This window comes from Choloepus didactylus, chromosome 2 (genome assembly GCF_015220235.1).
Source record: "Choloepus didactylus isolate mChoDid1 chromosome 2, mChoDid1.pri, whole genome shotgun sequence".
Classification (NCBI taxonomy): domain Eukaryota; kingdom Metazoa; phylum Chordata; class Mammalia; order Pilosa; family Megalonychidae; genus Choloepus; species Choloepus didactylus.
This window is the reverse complement of record NC_051308.1, coordinates 240,398,992-240,420,160: the sequence shown is the minus strand read 5'-3', so window position 1 is coordinate 240,420,160 and position 21,169 is coordinate 240,398,992. Positions and strand designations below refer to the sequence as shown.

At 54.0% G+C, this 21,169-nt stretch overlaps 2 long non-coding RNA genes across 2 annotated transcripts; one reads left to right on the top strand and one right to left on the bottom strand.

Moving 5' to 3' along the window:
• Window positions 1–408: 408 nt before the first annotated feature.
• LOC119528000 lies at window positions 409–19,832 on the bottom strand. Its single transcript, XR_005215531.1, has 5 exons — window positions 19,751–19,832; window positions 9,004–9,229; window positions 3,886–4,281; window positions 3,652–3,802; window positions 409–3,405 (listed from the first exon to the last, which is right to left on the bottom strand). It is a non-coding gene; the product is annotated as an uncharacterized LOC119528000 (long non-coding RNA).
• LOC119528001 lies at window positions 4,044–7,600 on the top strand. Its single transcript, XR_005215532.1, has 2 exons — window positions 4,044–4,675; window positions 7,332–7,600. It is a non-coding gene; the product is annotated as an uncharacterized LOC119528001 (long non-coding RNA).
• Window positions 19,833–21,169: the final 1,337 nt, after the last annotated feature.

Below are 21,169 nucleotides of genomic sequence, written 5' to 3'. Positions count from 1 at the left end.
GTGAGCCAGGGTCTTTCTTCCTTTTTTCTCCTCCTCTTTGCAGAAAAGCTACAGGTGCCCTGCAGGCACCTCCCTTCTTTCTCTTTTCTTTCAGTTTTACAGCTTAAATATTTATTTCAGCTTATTCTGTCTGCCAGTTTTTTCTATTAGAGAACTTGTCAGTTTACAGGAATATCACGCAGAAAGCACAGAGTTCCCACATTCCACCCCCCGCCCAGTTTTCCCTATTATTAACACTGCATTAGTGTGGCACCTTTGTTACAACCGATGAAATAATATTATTATATTTATATTATTAACTGTAGCCCACAGTTTATTTACATCAGGGTTCACTGTCTGTGTTGTATAATTCTATGGTCTTTAAATTTTTATTCTGGTAACATATATGCAACCTAAAATTTCCCATTTTAATTACTTCCCTAGTTTACAATTCAGTGATGTTAATTATATTCATGATGTTTGCTACCATCACCATCATCCACTGCCAGAACCTTCCCATCCCCCAAACAGAAACTCTCCATCAGTTAAGGATTTCTCCTCATTCCTTACCTCGACCTTGGCCCCTAAATTCTAATTTCTGGTACTATGAATTTGCATATTCCAATTATTTCATTTAAATGAAATCATACAATATTTGTACTTTTGTGTCTGGCCTATTTCACTCAATGTGATGTCTTCATGGTCCATCCATATTGTCGCATGTATCCAAACTTCATTCCTTTTTTGCAGCTGAATAATATGTCATTGTGTAGATATAGCACATTTTGTTTATCCGTTCATCCAGTGATGGACGTCAATAAATATTTTTAAAACCTCACTTTGCCTCACAGTCGAGAAGTCAAGCACTTCCCCCCAGAACGTAAAATTTGCATCTAACTCCACTGCCTCCATATTCAAGTCAAACATGAAAACCTCCAGCTTTCTCTCCAACTCAGGAACTGCTGTCTAGAATCTACTCACACATCCCCAAGAGCAGAAGTACACTCTCACGGGCCTGGATGTTCTCAACTTATTGGACCTTCACCCCAGTTCCCCAAATCACAGCAGCTGTGTATGTGCAGAGCTCCTAATGTCCTAACCCATTCTAAAATCACCCCATGGAGCCAACCCTGCTCCTCTCATCTTCCAGAATTTCTAGAAAGGCAAAGAGCCCAGTAAAAAAGAATGTCTGAGTATCTACAGTTCTTCTACTGTGAGATATAAAAGTGACAAAATACATCCCAGCTGCTCTAAAGTCCGCTACAGCAAATCAAATTACCATGAACATTAGTTTTATCAAAGACCTAAACTGAAACAAAAATTGCCTGCTGTCTCCATTTCTCTATTAATTTCCCAGGAACTTCCACTGGTGAACTGTATCTGAGAATGACAACCTCTCTTGTTTTTATGTTGGCATAACTAAAATCAAACCTAGATAGAAAAAGAGGTTATTTGTACTTTTTCCACCTGAACTCAAATTAATAGGCTAGTGAGTTCATAAACCCAGCAAGCGGCCCCTAAAAGTTCAGTACCTGGAAAAAAATCAGTGGTTGAGGGAAAAAAAAGACATTCTTTACTTCTTCCTAAAATTGGGGAAAATGTAAAGACTTCAGATCTAAAGCAATCCTAAATGCTGCCTCGGAAAAAAACTCCCGTAAGGAATTCTCAGTGTTGGTCTGTAATTCCAGCCGGCATTCCGGGCGTTTCACCAGCCCCACTCCAGCCCACGCCCAGCTCAGTAGGCCCGGGGAGCAGAGGGGAATTTGTGGCGGGCTGGGCTCGGTCAATCCCATGTGTGTCACAGAGGGACCCTCCCTGAAGCGACCCCTTGGAGCTCCAGCCTCTTTGAGGACAACAGAACAATTCCAGGAGGGATGAGATTTTGCCGAAGGAGCCCGGCTGCTCGCTTTGCTCTCCAGTGGTAAGAGAAAGGGAGAACAGGCTTAGAATGGAGGGAGGTCTTAGTGGCCAGAGTGTGTCAAGGCCAAGGATGGTCTCCGAATCCCAGAAAAACTCTCAAAGGCGCCTTCTGACCTTCATAAAGTGGTCAGAACAGAAGCAGGCTCCTCTCCCCTCCAAGTCTGGGAAGCACTGGGATAGGCAGGTGGTGTGGGCAGGTGGTGCCTGGGCAGTGGCTTGACAGGGAGCAGGTCGTCTTCGCCAGTGGGGTCAGAGGAGCAGGGCACTGACCTTCAGCATCACCTCTCAGGCTAGGATCAATTTCTGCAGGTGCCAGATTGGAGAACCATGGAGAAAAGAGCGGGATGTGGAGAACACCACAGAGTGCCAAGAGGCTGAAGGGAGAAAGCCAAGGCCAAGGCTGCTCCCGTGAGGTCTGCCGAAGTACAGGCCCCACTCGTGGCTTATCGCAGGCTCACTGGAGACCATGGCTGTGTCCTGTCCCAGACCTGGAGAAGCACCACTGCGTCTTCATGCTCTACCCTCGGGCCTTGGGTGCAGTTCCCACTGCCACACAACCCAGCTGGACTGAACTGAGGTTCGGTGGACCCAAAGTTGTCTTCTGTAGGCGGAGCTGGTGGGACCCAGAGAACTTGACTCTCATCTCGGCCGAGTCCCCTTGGAGGAAGCTTTCTTACAGGCCAAGGGACAGAAACCACCACCAGCTTCTCATGCCCGTGGATATCCTGGGCTTGGCTTTGACTGAAAAGAAGAGTTCTCCCCAGTGTGGAGACTTCTCCACTGCTCGGGCAGACGCCTTCTCCAGCTTAATGACTGCAATCAGGATTTGTCTCATGGGTGCGACAGCGTGTGCATGGTTCACATTCAAATCAGGTCCATGGGGAGCAAAACCCACCCAGGCCCCTCTCGGAGGACCCGAGCCAGTGGCTAAGAGAATCTGTTCAGATTCAAACCCAGCCCCCTTTTCTATTCACTGTATCTGCAGTTAATTTTTCTCTTTGTGCTTCTGAGTTTGTCTGTGTAAGATGGGGATAAGGGACTCTAGCTCATGAGCTATTATTACATTTAGAACACTCAGGGCAAGGCTGCCAGCACAGGAAGTGTCCTGTAAATGCTGGTGATCATCAGCCCGATGGGCAAACTCTGCCCCAGCCAGAAGCCCACCATCCCACCCTTGCTGGAGCCCTCCATGGCCCGGCCCCTGTGCTGTTTTCCTTCAGCCTTCACAGGGGCCCTCCAGCTGCCCCCCAGCAGCACTCACCAACCGGCATCCTGGAGCGGAGCTTCTCGCAACAGCCCTGCACCTCCTGCCTTCCCCTCCCTCTCGGCCGCCAACGTGCCGCACTTCTAGGGCAGTAGACTTGCTGATTGCTTCCTTCACTATTACTCACAACAACCAGCTAAGACACTGCCAAAGAAACACTCACAGCTGGCCCGGGGGGCCCCGGGAGGGGACTCGTGGGCAGGCTCGTCTTGTCTCATCCTAGGACCTGGTGATCAGGACATCTGGGGAGGAAAGGAAAAAATGGAGGGAAAGCTGAGACGGGTGGGCAGGAGACCCAGATAGCGCTGGCCACCACTGGGTGACAAGGAGAAAAAGTCAGCAAGTCCCTGGACGAGAAAAAAATCAGCAAGTGACAGCAGTTCAAACAGCAAGCCACAGAAAAAGGAAGCCATGGAGGAAAGCAGGAGCAACCCCTCCCCTACCCCAGGCCCCGCTCGAGAGGATGCTTTTAGATCTGGGGACCTAACTGGTTTGTACGCAGACCACGGAGAGAACGGTGGCTCTGTCGGTGGTAGGGCGCGTGTCTTCAGGGGAATTAAAGCGACAAAGCTGGAGCAGACAAAAGCAGCCTCAAGAGCCGGCACGATCTCGTCACCAGAGGGGAGAACGACGTCTGACCTGCAGGATGGAGGGCACGAGAGGTCATTCCTGCCCAGGTACATGAAATGTCAGAGAGCTTGTTGACGGGAGTTTGTTCTTACCTTGGTTCCTCTTCCGGGCTGGACTTTAATCTTCATCTTTTAGTGGGAAAGAATCGCCCCCGACACAGCAAATTTTATCCCAGAGGCACATTCCAGCGGATCATGTTTATCGGGTTAGAGCAGTTGTCTTCAGCTTCCTGGAGCTGCCACAGTGAAGTACCACAAACTGTGGCTCAGACAACAGGACGTCACCGTCCCACGGTTCTGGAGGCCAGAAGCCCAAGGCCAAGCTGTCAGCAGCGCTCACCCCTCTGAAACCTGCGGGGGGTGTTTCCAGGCCATCGAGGCTCTCCTTCGCTTGTAGATGCTTTGCTCTGCTCCTCCATCGTCACGTGGCTGTCTCCCCAGTGTCTGTCTGCCTGTCTGTGTCCGGTTCTCTGCATCTTATAAGGACACCTGCCATATTGGATTAAAGGCCCGTTTTATCATACCTAATTCTGTCTTCAAAGACCCTATTCCCAAATGAGGTTGCATTTGGGGGTACTGGCAATTAGGACTTCAACAGATCATCTTGGGGGTAGGCAATCCGACCCGTAACGTCCATGGCTCTCCCTGTGTGTGAGCGTCTCCTGCCAAACGCGTTAAAAAGGCAGATTCCCAACCCCACACCCAGAGACTCGGACTCAGCAGGTCTGGGATTCAGTGCCGACCATATCCTCAGCCGTAGTCCTCAAAGAACACAGGGATGAGTCAGAACCCAAATAAAGGCTCGCCCTGTCCCTGGACCGCTGACCCAGACTGGACCAGGTGGAGGAGCCCGGGCTATGAAGACAGCGGCTGACGCCACAAGGTAAGGTCAGCGACGCGGAACAAAGTAGCCGGGGCCCGCAGGGCTGTGTGGGCACAGTGAGCACCTGGGTGAGCGGCTCGTTCAGAGTCGGGGGCGGGTGAGGCCGGAACGTGGGCTGGGGGACGGTCACCAGCTCAGAGCTGCTGACGGGTCAAGGTCAGGTCTGGGCGGGGGAAGGGCATGTGCTTTTCTCAGGGATGGGGAACCCTTGAACCCGAGCAGAAGCCTCAAGCAAGCACCAATGCAGGGCAGGGAAGAAGGAAGCCTGGGTAGCAGCCGGGCCTCGGAAATGGTCCCACGGAAAGGCTGGGTCGGAAAAGCAAGATGGCAGCTGGGAACCCTCCAAGCCCACCAGACGCATCCTCTACCACTAAGCAGCCCCTAGCCCCGGTTTCCAAACAGATCCCCCTTTCCTGAATCTAGGCAGTTATCTGACCGAAAGCTGCCGCCCAGGCACTGGGGCTGATCGGGCAGCTCTGGGAGCCAGGAGGGTCCTCCTTGTCCCTGCTGAGTCCAGGGCTCTCATCAGAGACCTTGGGGATGATCTCCCCAGTCAGAGGGAGGAGCCCAGGAATTTAGAGACTATCTCCCCAGTCAGAGGGAGGAGGCCTACACTTTGGGGACCATTTTCACAATCAGAGAGAAGAGGCCAGGACTTCGGGGCCAGGCCAGGACTTCGGGGCCAGGCCAAGCTTCGGCTCATTACCAAAGGAAGTTTCCAAAGCCTCGAGCGCAGCCAGAGGCCCGCCTCCCCTCACTTCACTCCTTACAGGGGCCCTTTCGAGCCTGGGCCCGACACCTCTTGCTGCAGAGAATGGGGAGGAGTGTGAGGAAGCCAGAAGCCGCCTTGACCAGGGGAGCTCTGAGCCTCTTCAGTACTCGGGGAAAAGCTGATTCTGGTGACAAAGTCCTGGATGTCACGACTTCCCAGAAAGCAGCGGTGACCTCCATCCACTGTGGAAGTCACTCAGGAGACCTCTTCCCAAATCTGCACAAATCTATCCCTTTACTCCTTCCCCACACTGAGTGCCTCCGAGGTGCTGACACTGGGTTGAGTGTTGAGAATCCAGCAGCAAGAACAAGCAGCCATCCTCGCTGGCGGCCCAACGAGAGATGGGCAAGAAGCCACAGACACGCAAAGGCCGTGGGGAGACAGCCACGACACAGGGTGTGGCCTGGGACTTCTGGCCTCATCTAGGTCAGGAGAGGGCAAGAGTTAATGGGGCATGGAAGGCGGGACGGGCAAAGGAGGGGTTAAGGGAGGAGGCAAGCGACGGGGAGAGGCTGCCGAGATGAATGAAGAATTAAGAGCTGGCCTTTCTTTAGGAGCAATGGAAGCCCCAGCATGCTTTAAGGGGCAAAGGGATCTTTCCAGATTTGTGTCAAAATTCCTCCTGGCCGCAGAGTGCGGCACAAGGAGAGGTGGCTGGAGGCTGGGCCTCGATCCCACTCTGTGAGCTGCCCCCACCGTCCCACACATCGTACCCCTGGCTTCCACAAGACAGAGAGCGTGTCAGGTTGAAACTCTGTCCTCTACTCCTCTGCTCACCAGCAGCACTCAGTGCAGCAATGGATGCAGAGCAGACACTCAGCACACGATTAGAGTCCAAGGAGAGCCCCTGTCTTGTAAGTCACCCGAAGGTCACCATCTGCTCCAACGTGGCATGGCCCGGTTGGCACAATCTGCATGAGAAAAACCCATCCCTGACGTCTCTCTGATCCTGACACAATATGCCTGTATTAGACCAAAGAGGGATGCACCCCAACGGCCTTGACGTCCTCTAATGAGGCTGAGGGGCCAGTGTGGCCATGGTAGGGGCCAGAGTTGACGGCCTTGAAAAGAAAAGCCACTTTCATGGAAGAAAACCATGCAAAGTTGGGTCGTAATCTTTTCACTGGAAAGTGCCTCCAAACAGCCAAGTTTCCTTCCTTTGCTCTGCAGCAAAATTTAATGGTTGGGTCTGAACCCCTTGGAGGCTTGAGGACAAGGGCCTTTAAAGTGCCCGTGCCAACAGGAAAAAGACGGGGTGGAGGAGGCAAAGCCCTCTGCCAAGCTCTGGAGGAAGCTGTGGTGTTTAACACAGCCCAACACAGACCAAAAGCATCCTCTTACATCTCACGATGATGTCAAAAGCGAGAAGGAATTTTTCTGCATCTGTTTCCATCTCACCTGGAACCTCTGAGGGTGGGGGGTGTGGGGGGGTGACAGTGGTTGAGAAGGGCCTCTGTCCAGATTTGCAGGGCACTTCCATCCAGCTAGGGCAGAGGCAAGCCTACCTTGGGAGTTGCCATCTCAGGAACGGGGCCAAGAAAGATTTACTTGGGTGTTATGAGCCTCAAAAATGACCACCAGGGCTGTGTCTAGTGGCCCAAGCTCTCCCAGTGGAGTGAGCACCCTCCTCACTGCCCCCAAGCTTCAGCAGTACCTGTGCCTGCCCAGGAGAAAAGGGAAAATGCCACGAGCCCCTGGTAGGTGATGCTGCTGCAGGCATGTCCCTCTGATCGCTGTGGTGTCCCCGGACAAATGACAGACACACCTGGCAGCTCTTTGGGGCTGCTACCCCAGAAGCCCGAGGCCTCTGCCCTTTGCAGAGCTGGGGAGACGTGGTTACCTAACGTCTCGTAATACTTATGACCCCACTTTCCACTATTCTAGCTTTGGGGGATGGAGCCTTGGTCAGCTGCCTCTGGAGACAGCAGGTCCATCAGGAAGGAAAGGAGCTCCAACGTGTGAAGTCACCCAGCCTCACTGCACCCTGCGAAGAGGAGCCTCCCTGGAAGTGAAAGGCTAAGGGCAGATGCCGTGACATCTCAAACCACACCTGCATTAAGAACTTAATGGAAAATACATGCATTTCAGGAGCAGGAGTGATTGTATTATGCCTAATGCATTTAGGACTGAATAAATTACAATTTTCTGACAAAGCGGACATTCTTGATTGCCTGTCCTGAATCCATTCCTCCTTTTCTCCGTGTTACCAGACCCTGACTTTGTTTGGATCTCTTCCTCCTCCTCCCAGCTATGTGCCCCCCCGAAGCCAGTCATGATCCCCTATTCCTTTACCAGTTTGGGGCTGGGCATGAGATAGAATTCTGGCTAGTGAGACATGAGGGAAAATCAGACAGGGGCTTGGGGAAAGCTTTCTTCCCTCACAAAGAGAGACCCCCACAAAGAGCCAGGGGGGAGGGGAGCTCAGTGGGGGAAGTCAATACGGTGAGGTTGACAGAGCAGGGACACAAAGAACGGAATCCCTCGTCATCACCAAGCCGATGAGTTCAACCCACCGTGAGGCTGCCTTCTCTCCGCACTTCTTGTTTTATAAAATTCTTAACCTCCCTATTACTGAAGTCAATTTGAATAGGACTTTCTGTTTCTTGCGGCTGAAGGAATCTGAGCAGACACATCACATAATCTAAGCAATTTGGGCATCACAAATTAGCTTGGAATAAAAACAAACAAACAAAAAAACAAAGCAAACCACTTAAGATTTCAGTCACAAAGTTTCAATTACAGCAAAAAACAGCTTCTCAGTTCTCTTCTTGCAGGATATAATGTGCTGAGGATCCACAAATTTGGGTGATGAGCTTGCTGGGAAGGGATACATGACCGTGCGGGGAAAGAGAGCAAGCACATTTTGAATTCTGTCAAAAATGCCAAGGCCAACCCTGGTTTCAAGCCGGGCACCTTCCCTCCCTGTCCTCAGGCCAGGGGTTCCCCAAAAGGACTGTCCAAGGGAACACTAATGGGCCAAGAAGCAGTGAGGGTGGGAATGCCTGAGGCAGGTTTTGTAAGTCTAGAATTTGTAAAAAGAGAGGTGAAAATTTCAAAGCAAATCCAGTCCAGTGGGCTGGAACACAAATACGAGCTTTAGAGGAAGCTCAGAACTACTCACCCATCTTCCTCCGAGTAGGAAGGGAGAGAGCTGCTGTGACAATGCCAAGTCCCGCAGAGCCCACCACCCCCTTTCCACTCCCACCTCAAGGAAAACAGCCCACCCAGCACCCCAAAGCCCCTCACAGGCTTCTCATTTGCAGTTACCAAAAACACACCAAAAACCAAAACCTCATTGTTTCAGGGCCTCACTTTCTCCATCTGCCATTACACATCCAGGTTCAGCAAAAAATTTGCTTTTCAGAGCCAAGGACCTGAAAATTAGGACTTTTCCAAGACCAAGGCCAAGTTTCTTATATGCAAACAGCAAATTTCTCTCCAAACAAATGTGTGATTTCCCCCCAACCCCATCCCAGAGGTCTTTTTCTCAAGCAGTAAATGTTCCCTGAAGTTGTCAGAAAAGAAAACAAGCAGAAAAAAGAGAAGGGTCAGTTACCTGCTTTGTGGGCGGAAGGAGGACATGAGACTGGACCTCGGGCTGCGGCCCCTTGGGGCTGGCTCCACCTGTCGGGCTCAGGCTGGGCCCCTCTGTAGGTGTGCGCTCACCTGCCAGGTGCCAGCTCACGGTCCCCTCCCCTCTCGGCTCCCCTCCTGTGGCCTGCCGGCAGCCAATCAGCTCTGGAACATCTCTCCTCTGAGTCACCGGGACTCTACACCTAAAACTGGTGAAAAAAAATAAAAGGGAAGGGGAGGAACAGAGGGGGAGAGACGGAAAAAACCCTGATCCCCGCAACCATCCAGCAGTCCCCCCGCCTTGGTCAGTGGAGGTGAGGCTGTGCGCGGCAGGGGTGACGGTGGGGGCCGCGGACGGCTATCTAGGGGAAGGCAGCTCCCCTCCAGTAGCCAACAGACGGGCGACCCCAGAAGCTGGAATCTGGAAGACTCTGAGCTCTGCCAAGCTCCAGTGCAGGTGAAGGCAGGGAATGGTCGCAGAGAGCAAATAGCAAGTTCCAGCTGCCACCAGAGCCCCCCAACTGCTCTGAGCACACACAGGCCTGCCTGGCTACCCCTCTGTCCCACAGCCCTTCAGTGAGGACCGCCGTGCACTTGGGGGACCGGCCGGTTTGGAAGAGGACGATTTGATGGAGCTGTTAATCAGGTGCCAGCTGGACAGCTGTGGGGCCAGTGGCACCAATCTGGTGGTGTCACGGGGTATTTCCTGCCAGCCCAGAGTACGAGCCCTTAGCAGCCAGTTTGCTCCAGCTCTTTGACTCTGGCCCCCGAGGCTGGTATGAGTGTCCCCTGCACAGCACTGTCCTGGTGCAAGGTCACAGAAGCTGTGCCTGGGACAAGGGGGCGGGGGGATGGCGGGTCCAGGGTCCCGGCCACCGCTTAGGCTCAGTGGCCTGGTGCTCCCGGGCTGGCCGACTGAATCGAGTCTCTGGGAGTCTTTGCAAAACAGAAACAGCAATGGTCCATGAGAACGGTGGTGTAGCTTTTTGAGACCTTTCCATAACATGGGTTTTCAATCCCTGGGTAGGGATGCTGAGATACCAAGCCCCCCCCAGGAAACCAGAGCCCATTTTCCTAAGGCGACAGTGAGGCTGAGAAAGGAGCCCAAGAGGACCAGGGATGGAAGGAAGGCAGACGTGGTCACAGCTCCACTCGCCAGGAAGAAGAGGGCTGGCTGGAAGGAGAGGGGCCGCCTGTTCGGTTGTGATGCCCCAGGAGGAGCCAGCAAAGGGGCCCGGCCTTGCTCAAGGGGCAGAGAAGTGGGGGGGGTCTCCCCCAGCCCTGACCCCTCCTCCTGGATCCACGCTCCCAAAGGCCCCGTCTTGTCTTGCCCCCCACCCCCAGTCCCCGGTCAGACGCCTTAAAATAACCCCTCAAGCACCGGCCAACTTCAGCCTGTGCACGTCACGGGCTGAGACCCAAACTAGGTTGAGGGAACCGTGTCACAATGAGAACACAGAACCGTTAAAGGTGCTCAGAACAAAACCGCCAGCACAATCTCGGCGTGGCCTGAAATGCTTTCTGGAAGCCCTGACCAGGCGGTGCTAAAACAGAGAGGAGGATTTCTGTCCTCAGTTCGGTAGGAAAGACTCTTTCAGATTTACATACATGGTCAGATGACAAGTCATTGGGGATCCCCCAAAGTAGGAAGGCTGCTTGTGGTTATAGCTGGGTGAGTCAACTGAAACAAACAAATAGGCCTGATGAGGTCAGCCATTTGGAAAGGAAACAAAGAAAGCTGCCGAGAAGTGCAAGGGCAGCTTCTGATGCCAAAGCCGGAGTCATGTGAGATAGGGGGTTCCCAGCTAGGGGCAACTTTGCCCCTGTGGTCACGTGGCAATGTCTGGAGACAGTTTTAATTATCGCAGTTTGGACAACTAGCTGCCTCCAGTGCGGCGGCATCTTGTGGGTGGAGAAAGGGGTGCTATTTAACATCCCAGCCCCCCACAACTGAGACTCATACGGCCCCAACTGGCAGCCGTGCCGCAGACAAGAGGCTCCTCTAGTAGAACTAATCACATTTTTCTCTCTTCTTTGGTAATCCTGGGCAAAGAGTCAGCTTGGGTCTCTGGGTATGTCCTGGACAGTGCCCCCTTCGGAGGGGCCTCTGCTAACAGCCCTCAGGCCAGGCAGGTGGCCCCACGGATGCCCGTCTGGCTGATCAGAGCCTCCGCTGACCTCCCACCAGGGCTCCCGAACCCTCAGAGCTCACCTCCCTGCCACTCTAGCTCCTAGGACACGACAGGGAAGCCACGAGGAAAGAGAGATGACAATTCTTCTTGTGGTCACAACAGAGAACGCTGTGTGCTCACATGTGGCAGGTGCTTCCCGGGCGACAATGACGTTGTCTCACCTGAATAAATGTCTCCTGATAACGCAGTCGTTCTGCATTCCCGACCCACCAGCCCCGTGGAACACACAGGGACCTGCGCCCACAGTGGGCAGGGTGGTGGGGAAGGGGGAGCCGTGGGCTCACCTTCAAGGGAGGGGGGGAGTGGACCCACTCCACCCCAGGCACCTCCAAAGACCAGCCGAGTGTGGGGGGATGATAAATACCAGGATGCTTGGAGTCCCTCCAGCCTGGGGAGCCCCCAGACTCCAGAGGCCGAGTGGAACTGCAACAGCCTATCTGGAGGCTCTCAGGTGAACCCCACTCCCACCCGTTCCCCACCAGACCCCTGCAGGTCACAGTCTGGCTCCCGATCTGTGGACGGGTCCTGCCTGCGACTGAGGTTCTAGAAATATGAGGCTCTTAACAACCTCTCTGGAGTTTGCTCTGCTCTGTCACGAGGCTCAGAAAACAGTTAACAAAAACCCCTCCGGGAGCTGGGTGGCCTGGGAGGACAGGCCCAAGGCTGACCACGGCTGCCCGTGGGGAGGGGAGGCAAAGCGTGTGAACACATGTGCATGCAAGCGTGTGGAAGGCTGAACTATGTACCCCCAAAAAACACAGTCTGCGTTCCTGTGGGTGTGAACCCCTTGTAAACAGGCCTCTTGAAGATGTTATTTTTAGTTAAGGTGCAGCCCGACTGAACGAGGCTGGGTCCTAATCCAGATTTCGGGTCCTTCATAAGCAGAAGAAATGCAGCCGCAGGAGAGCAAGCCCCGGGGAGGAGCTGGAAGTCAATAGAAGAGAAAGGAGAGGACATGGCCATGTAATAGGGACCCCAGAGATGGCTGCCCAGCCAGAGAGCTACCCACCCCAGAGGAGGCAAGCCTGCCAGCCTCCGAAACCACAAGCAAATAAATTCCCATCGTCAAACCCAACCCACTGTGTGGGATCTGTCCCAGCAGCCTCCTAAGATGATGATGATGTGTGTTTGTGTTTGTGTGTATACATGCGTGTGTAGAAATGGACGCAGTCCATTAACTTCATCTACATCTGAACTGTTTGACTTTTTACAAGAATCATCACTACTTTTATAATTTAAAAAGTGCACTTTTTAACAGAAAAGAACAGAAGGCCGAATATCTCATCTCCACACCCTTATTCTAGAAGATGCAGCCTCACCTGCTTGGGAATCTCTGGTTTGCAGCCTGGCAGGGTACTCGGCCATTCAGGGGATTTTGCATTTGAGGTCGATCTGGCTGCAGCCAAAAGAAGAAAGCTTTACTTTCTGGTTGCAGCAAACCCTGGCCCATTGCGGGGGTGAGCAGCAGGAAGGGAGATTTTCCCTGAGCCCCCTGTGCAGAGGGACAGCCCACGGCCCCTGCTCACTGGGACGCAGGCTCTCCTGCCCCCGAGCTCTGCAGATGCTGGTTCTCTCCCCTCCAGCTCCACCTGCCAGCCCTCACTTGTCCTCCAGCCTCCTGGGGAGGCCCCAGTGCTGCCCCCCTGGATCGCACATGTCCCAACTGCTTTCTCCCTTCTCACTAGACCACGTGTGAGCCGCCCGTTTCACTCCCAACACCTGCCACAACACCCAGGACTTGGCTGCAGCTAATGAACGTCCGTTGAGCAAGGAAGGGCGGGAGGGAAAGGAGGGAGGAGAAAGTTCTGTCTGGGTCCTTTGTGAGCTTCGTGACCCGGCTGAACCTTTGGGTGCCATCTATGAAAGAGGAGAAAAAGCAGAGTGAGGCCACAGATGGGAAAGTTTTAAAAGCTGTAAATGTAAGGCGTTGTTCTTACATTTTAGGACTGTCTTTGCATTCACCTAATTTGTAGGTTAACAGTGACTTGGACTTGTCATAAGTTCATTTGTGACTTGGCTGCTCAGAACTAGGAATGCCACGTCCCAAGTGAGGGTCTCATAAACATGGGCAGGTTCACAGACCGAGCCACGGAAGTCCAGTTAACTGAGCTCCAGTGCTCAGCCCCCAGCAGGATGGTCAGGTCAGGGTGGAGACTCAGGTACTCAGTGAATGAATGAATGAAGAGTGCAAATTTAGCAGCAACAGTGCAATAGTGATGCCTGTGAAGTTATCAGGCCTGTGCTAAACCTTTAGTTGCATCACTCATCGTGGTCAGCCGAGCAGCTTCCCAAAAGATATCCACTCACTCCTGCTCCCTGGAACCTGGGGCTGTGACCTTATTTGGAAAAAGGCTCCTTGCAGGTGTGATAAGTTAAGGGTCTTGAGATGATGTCATCCTGGATCATCTGGATGGTCCCTAAATTGAATGACAAGCATCCTTCTGAGAGGGGCAGAGGGAGCTTTGAGATGTGCAGGAGAGAAGACAGAGACCCAGAGGAGAAGGCCACGTGGAGACGGTCCTGGAGATTGAAGTGATGCAGCCACAAGCCAAGGGCACCTGGAGCCACCAGAAGCTGGAAGCAGCCAGGACCGGGTTCTCTCCAGAGCCTTTGGAGGGAGTGCAGCCGGATTTTCAACTTCTGGCCTCCAGAACCGAGACAATAAATGTCAGTGGCTGCAAGCCCCCAGGTTTGGGTAATTTGTTATAGCAGCGACAGGAAACTAGGAGACACCAGAATCACAAATACACGCATTAAATGCCTCCACCAGGAGCCAGGAAGTAAGGAAAAGAGGCCTCCGAGCATCCTGACTCTGACTCCCTCAGAATGTACCATCTCCAAGCTTCTCTTATGCTTTTAATCCACACTCTCCTCTGATAAAGTCTCCCCACTGCACGGTTAGCTGAAATCAGAAAGCAAGTACACCACGTAACTAAGGATATTGGAAAGTAACGACTCAAAGCACAGCTCTGTTTTCAAAGGACACTGCTCCTTATTCTGATATTGGGATGGGACAAGCCTACCCTTGAGATCCACTGTGTGGACTCACCCCTGACCCCACGCTAACCTGATACGGGCTTGGGGGAGTCTGACCCCACAGGAGTTCAGAAGGAGCAACTCAGACAGGAGGAAAAGGTTTGCTCAAATCAGATTCACTGAATGGACCAAGGAGAGCCAAACAGAAGTCAAGAATGATGGAAGAAATGGAAATACAGTAAAAAAACACTTGCTGACACAATCCGTGGGCTGTAGCCGGGGCCTCCAGGCTGATGTTCACACCACACACCCAGCAACAAATGCTCAGAGAAGTGAGTGCTTCAGCAGGAAAAGGTAAAACTATCTGCATTCTGTTTTAAGGAGCAGAGGAAGCAGGTACTACCTTCCAGAAAGTTCTCCATCCAAAAATGATAAAATTGGAAAGACCTGGTGTGCCAGTTTGAGTGTATTGTGTCCCCCAAATGCCATTATCTTTGTGGTCTTGTGTGGGGCAGAAGTTTTGGTGATGGTTGGATTTGCTTGGAGTGTGCCCCACCCAGCTGTCGGTAATGATTCTGATGAGATGTTCCCATGGCGGCGTGGCCCCGCCCATTCGGGGGTGGGCCTTGATCAGTGGAGCCATATAAATGAGCTGACTCAGAGAGAGGGAACTCAGGGAGTGCAGCTGGGAGTGATGTTTTGAGGAGGAGCAAGCTTGCTAGAGAAGAACGTCCTGGGAGAAAGCCGTTTTGAGGCCAGAGCTTTGGAGCAGACGCCAGCTGCCTTCCCAGCTAACAGAGGTTTTCCGGACGCCATTGGCCATCCTCCGGTGAAGGTACCCGATTGCTGAGGTGTTACCTTGGACGCTTTGTGGCCTTAAGACTGCAACTGTGTAGTGAAATAAACCCCCGTTTTATAAAAGCCAGTCCATCTCTGGTGTTTTGCATTCTGCAGCATTAGCCAACTAGGACACCTGGTGTTTAAGGGGTGACTCTTGAGCTGTCTAAACCACCCAGGGTTTCCAAGGAGCTGTCTTAGGATACTCCCACCTGGATGAATCCTAAGCCCAAAGACAAATCACCTAGAAGAGGCGACACGGCTCCCTCCCGTTTTCCTAGTGAGGTGGGGTACAGCCCTCACTGCACCCCACACCCACCCCACCCCACAGCCTCACGAAGCTCCTCAGGCTTTCCCACACATACCTGCTCTCTCCTGCCTTGTGTTCTGTTTTTTAAAAGCAGTTTTACTGAGACACATTCACATGCCCTACAACCATCCACAGTGTACAATCAACTGTTCACAGCACCATCATACAGCTGTGCGTTCATCACAATCATCCCTTGAACATATTCATTACTCCACAAAAATTAAAGTTGAATAAAATAAAAGTAAAACTAAAAAAAGGAACATATAAAACATCCCATACCCGCATTCATTATATTATTCAAGATTTTCACAACCACACAGTCAGACCATGTAAGCTACACAGTTATACAATTGTTTTCAAGAATCAAGGTTACTGGGTTGCAGATCAACAGTTTCAGGTATTTCCTTCTAGCTATTCCAATACACTAAAAACTAAAAATGGATACCTAGATAGCGCATAAGATTGCCCTCCAGAGTGACCTCTCGACTCCAGGTGGGATCTCTCAGCCGCCAAAACTCTGCTTCATTTCACTTCCCCTTTTAGTCAAGAAGATGTTCTCAATCCCACGATGCCAGGTCCAGGCTCATCCCCAAGAGTCATATCCTGCGCTGCCAGGGAGATTTACACCCCTGGGGGTCAGGTCCCAGGTAGGGGGGAGGGCAGTGAGTTCACCTGCCGAGTTGGCTTCGAGAGACAGAGAGCTGCCCCGTGTTCTCACACACTGTTCCCCTCGTCTGCTCGTCCCCACGGTGACCCACCTCCAGCTTCTCCCCCCCAGAGAGGGAACCACCCCTTCCTCCGTTAACGTTGCCCTGGGCCCGGAGCTGGGACATAAAGTCACACCAAATCAGCTACTTAGGGACACACTGGTCTCCCCTCCTTGGCCAGCCCCCACGTGGTCACGCTTGTGCCAGTGCCAAGTGCAGTGTGGGGCATGTAACACAGAACAAGAGGGCCCAGGAGAAGGAGAGACCCTGGCCCTGACCGACACTTTGACTGCAACTTGGCAGCAGATCGGGCTGACCCTGAGCCGTGCCCAGACTCCTGACCCAGAAAACTGGGAGATAACAGCTTTAGGCTGCGCAGTTTGCAGTAATTTGTTACGCAGCAATAGATAAGGAACACGGTAATCCTAACGACAGGGGTCCCTTAAATTTACACAGTGGCCTGCAGTTCTCAGGGCGCCTTGACAATGGCTTCAGGCCTCGAGGCGTCTTGCCTTCCCCTCTCCGTGCCTGTCATGCTCCATCCTGATGGCACCAGAGGCTTTACAGCTGTGGGTGTGACACAGTCAAGCCCTGGCGCTGCCGTAGCCACACTTGAGCCACGCACCGTGGTGCAAGTTCCGTGCTTCCTCTGGGTCTCAGTTTCCCCATCTGTAAAATGGGGATAACCGTAGCCACTTTGCAGGGGTGCTCCAAGAACTAAATAAAATAACATTTATAAAGTGCTTAGCACAGTGTGACACATGGGCACAGCTCAATAAATGCTTGTCCACACATCACTTATTTGACTTCAGTCATCCTGAAGACAGTGATTGTCTGTCTTTCCCTCCATGGCCCCTGGAGCCCAGAGCCAGGAACACTATTTGGAGAATGACTGGCCCATCTCACTGACCCCACAATGGTTCTGTGAGGCAGGTAAGCAGGGCTGGCATTATTTATCCCAAGATGAGAAAATGGGTTTAAAGACGTTAAATTCTTGCCCAGAACCAGCGAGGAAACAAGAGGTAGCCCAGCTGCCAACTCATGCCCAGACAGTGCTCTTTATATTTCTCTGCCACCTTAACTACAACTTCTAACAAAGTTAATTTGACACGTACTTAACGATACACATTAAGTGTTAGTCTCCAGTACAGTAATTAGGTTTAAATGGAAACAATTCACACAAATGAACATAATTAGAGCTGTGTGCACACAGTCAAAGCACATGTTCTGGAAGTGTCTGTGAGAAGGTGATTCTTTGGTGACGGGGAAAAAATGGGAGAGACGGTGTAAGCATTTGCTTTTTAAAAAATTAAGTGTGGAATGACGTGGCTTAGGAGTGGCTCTGAGGGAAAGGGAGTTTTGAAGTATTTTTGGATTAAATGGTTTTGGGGGGATAGGGAAGTCCTGGTGGGTGCCAACATGGAAGATTCTGGAGAGCTACAGGGCCCCGCCAAGCAGGCTCAGAGGTGTGGGGTGGTCAGCAAGAGACATGATGCCCAAGGCCAAAAGGGAAGGGGCCAAGCACAATTCTACCTGGTCAGAAATGCACCTTGGGCCTGCCCTGCTCTCTCCCCTGCTATAGGCCAACGCGGCTGTCCGTTCACCCCAGCAGGGTCTCTCTCTCCATCCCACCCCACACCCCTGGTTCTGCCCTGACCAGGGAGGTGGCAGCCCATGGCAGGCACGCTGGGTGACACCTGGGGTGCCTTGAACTCAACACAGGGCCCCTGAGCAGCTGTTTCTCAGCAGCTTACCAAGAGCTCTTCTCCATCTCACGGGGTTGGACAGGAGGGACGTGAATTTCCTTTGGGGTTTGGGTAGTTAATCCCAAGAACTGCCATCCTCCTGGTGGCAACACTAGAGAGACTCTATCAAATGGTTAGATCGGTGACCCAGGCCTGCCAAGCTGCTTCACTCATCTCCGCTGATGGATTTCATAATAAAAGGGGTAACAGCCAACAGCATTAGTTTTTAAGGACGCTGACCCTTCTGCTTGACAAGCCCAACCCTGCATCATTATGCAGGTTTCTCCTCAAGGACTTAACCCCCCCATGAAAAACAGCACCCCCTCCCCAGGGCTCTTCATCTCCTTACTCCATCGTAGCATTTACCACCACCCAACTTTGTTTCAATTATTTGTCTTCTTTCATTGCGTGTCTCCTGCACCAGAAGGTAAGCTCCACAAAGGCAAGGCTTTTGCTTACCATGCCCAATGCTAGAATAACGCTGCCACAGAGCAAGGACTCAGTAAGTATCTGTTGAGTGAATGGATGAGTCCAGCACAGTTATTTTCCGACACGTCTATGTCTGGTCTCTGCCAACCAGAGGGTCAGCATCTTACAAGCAGGGGCAGCGGCTGGAGCACCCCAGCATCCTCCTGCACCCCCTGCATCTCCAGAGGCAGCGGCTGGAGCACCCCAGCATCCTCCTGCACCTCCAGGACCAGCTACCAGGACAGGTGAGGGCTGGGATGGCCATCTTGTCACACGTGCAGGGCCAGCCCCAATCCATAGGAAGCGACTGATGGTAAGTGCCCCAAGGTGTCTCCTGGTTTAGCATCACTGATCTGCCATGTGTCTCAAGGGCATGGGGGTTGGGTAATAAAAGTGCAGTCCTTGGGGCTGCCCAGTCAGTTAACCCCAGGATGCTTGGGGCCAGGGAGAAGCTGGACTGGCAGGACACAGCAGGGTAGAGGGGGGCTGCTCTGGCCAGTCCTTAGGTTTGGGAGGCTCAGGAGACAAGCCACCCACCCACATGACAGCAGATGCTCCCACAGCGGCTCCCTCCACCCCTGGCCCCCACCTTCAAGGGGAATGAGCCAGTGCAGGGGCCTTCTGCTTCCTCAGTGCCGAGCACTCGTGGTCCGGGGGAGAGGTCATTTGTTCTCTAAGACCCACGGAGAAGGAGGCGGAGCTGGCCCCACATCATTTGCCGCGACTTCTGGCATCTACTAAGGGCATACACAGGCATTTATCCAGGAAGCCGGCCACTCCTTGGCTCCCCAAGGCTATTGTGGATGTAGCAGGAGAGGACACAGGCTCTGGTCCTTCCAGAGGTTCCACCAGACACAGAGACCAGTGAGCGCAGGGTGGGAGATTGGCCACGGTCCTTCCAAGCGAGGAGAGCCAGCAGAAGCCGCAAACAGCTGGTGGTCCCCAGCCCTGAGCCCAAGAGGTGCCCTCCCTGCAGGGCTCCTGACCCGCAGCCTCCAGCCCCGACCCAGTGCAGGCCAGGGCAGAACACCTGAAACCCCGTCCCCCTCCTTCCTTTAAAATGCAAGCTGTAATACTACTCCAGGGGCCAAAGCACTTTTCCTAGAGCGTGAGACTTTTCACAACAAGCCTGGGTAGCTGCTGTCAATGGCTCCACTTCACAGGCGCTCCCATCCCACATTTGGGACAGAGGCAGCGGCAAAACCCGAGTCCCTTTTCCGGCTCCTAAGCCAGCGTGCTTCCTCGCCCTCATGATGGCGAGTTAAGAGAAAAGAAATAGCCAGCTGGGCAAAACCCAAAAAAGGAATCCTTTCTCTCCAGAGATTATGAAATCAAAGAGCATTTTGTTGCTTCTTGGAAATTCTTTCCCTTCTCTGACTCCGGGGCTACACAATTCCACAGGGTTTTCATTATGATTATTATTAAAGTAGTTGATCTAGTTCCTGCCTCCTCCTTTACAAACTTTCAGACAGACTGAGAAACGCAGATGTTTTACCTGAGCTCTCCCTTGGACGGGGCGAGCAGGTCGTGGAGTCTTCCAAGCCCCTCTGTGCTCGGGCTCGGCCGAGAGGCTCTCGGAAAACTCTCGAAATCCCCCCCGCTCTGCTGGGTCACTAAGGGAAGCAGCCTGGGCCTGAACAAGCCCAGGCAAGCCCAGGCTCCCGGGTCCTCCCTCCTGCGCGCTCTTGGGTCCTCCCTCCTGGGCGCAGGGGCGAGAGACGCGTCTCTCCAGCCGGGGATCCGGGGAGCCTGGCTGCTCCCCAGCCCACGCGGCGGCGGCGGCGGCGGCTTCTCAGGCACCTGAACTGCAGAAGAGACCAAGTAGGGAAAGAAGGGCCGGGCGGGGGCGGCGCCGGCACGCGAGGGACCCAGGGGCGCTGCGCGTCGGGCTCACGTCGGGGGCCTGGGCGCCGGCGGAGGGCGGGGCGCGCGGCCCGGGCAGTGCGCGCAGCCGGACGTGGTTCCGTGCGCCCGGGCACCGGGTCGGGGTTCCCCGTGCGGTCCACCGCCTCAGCCTGCGCTGCCCAAGCGCGAGTCCCGGAGTCGCGCCGCGCTCCCCGCCTGTGCCCCCCACCCCCACGGGACCGCGGGCGCCCCACCCCAACCCCGAGCCGGTGTCCCTGGCTCCGCGGCCACCGCGACCGTTCCGGGGACTCCTCGCCCCTCTGCGGCGGGACCGAAGCCCGGGCAGGCCCAGGGCGGGTTCAAGGAGATTGGAAAGGGCTCGTAGTCCAGACACGCGCACCCCACTGCGGCCACAGCCCGCCCGCCGGCCCGGCGCCCCGCCCCGCTCACCGCCCCCCATGTTTCCGGCGCTGCCCGGGCAGGGGTGCCTCGGCTTGGTCGCCCCTGCTCCGCAAGCTGCTCCGGGAAGCGGGTGGGAGCGCGGGGCCCGGGAAACGGGATCTCGGGGCCGGGGGCCACGGCGGGGGCCGGCGCGCGGAAGGCGGGCTCTGTAGAGCGGGGATCCGGGACGCAGCCCCCCGCGCCAACTTTCACCGGGCCGTGCGGGGCGGGCCCGGGTCCCGCCTGCAGGGTCTGGAGCCCGGAACTGCGGGACGGAATCCGGGCAGCCCCCTAGGCGCGCACCCCCGATTTCCCGCCGCGTCTGATTTCACGACCACCTCTCTGCGGGGAAGGGGCTTCTCCAGCCAGCGCTCGGCCTCTAACCAGTCTGACCCTTGAGGGTCGTTCCCATCCAGTGGGACGTGGTCTGACCCCGGGACCCTTCGGGTCAAGCTGCCCACGGGCCCCAGGTATGAAGCGACATGGAATCACCCCGCGCCTCTCTATCCCCCACTGCAGGTGCTTCTGCCTGTGGGGTTCTTGCGGGATAGAAATCGGTTCATCAGAAGCAAACCCTCCTTAGACTCACGCCCACGCACAGCCCCGCAGCCCGTCGGTTTCCAGCCCC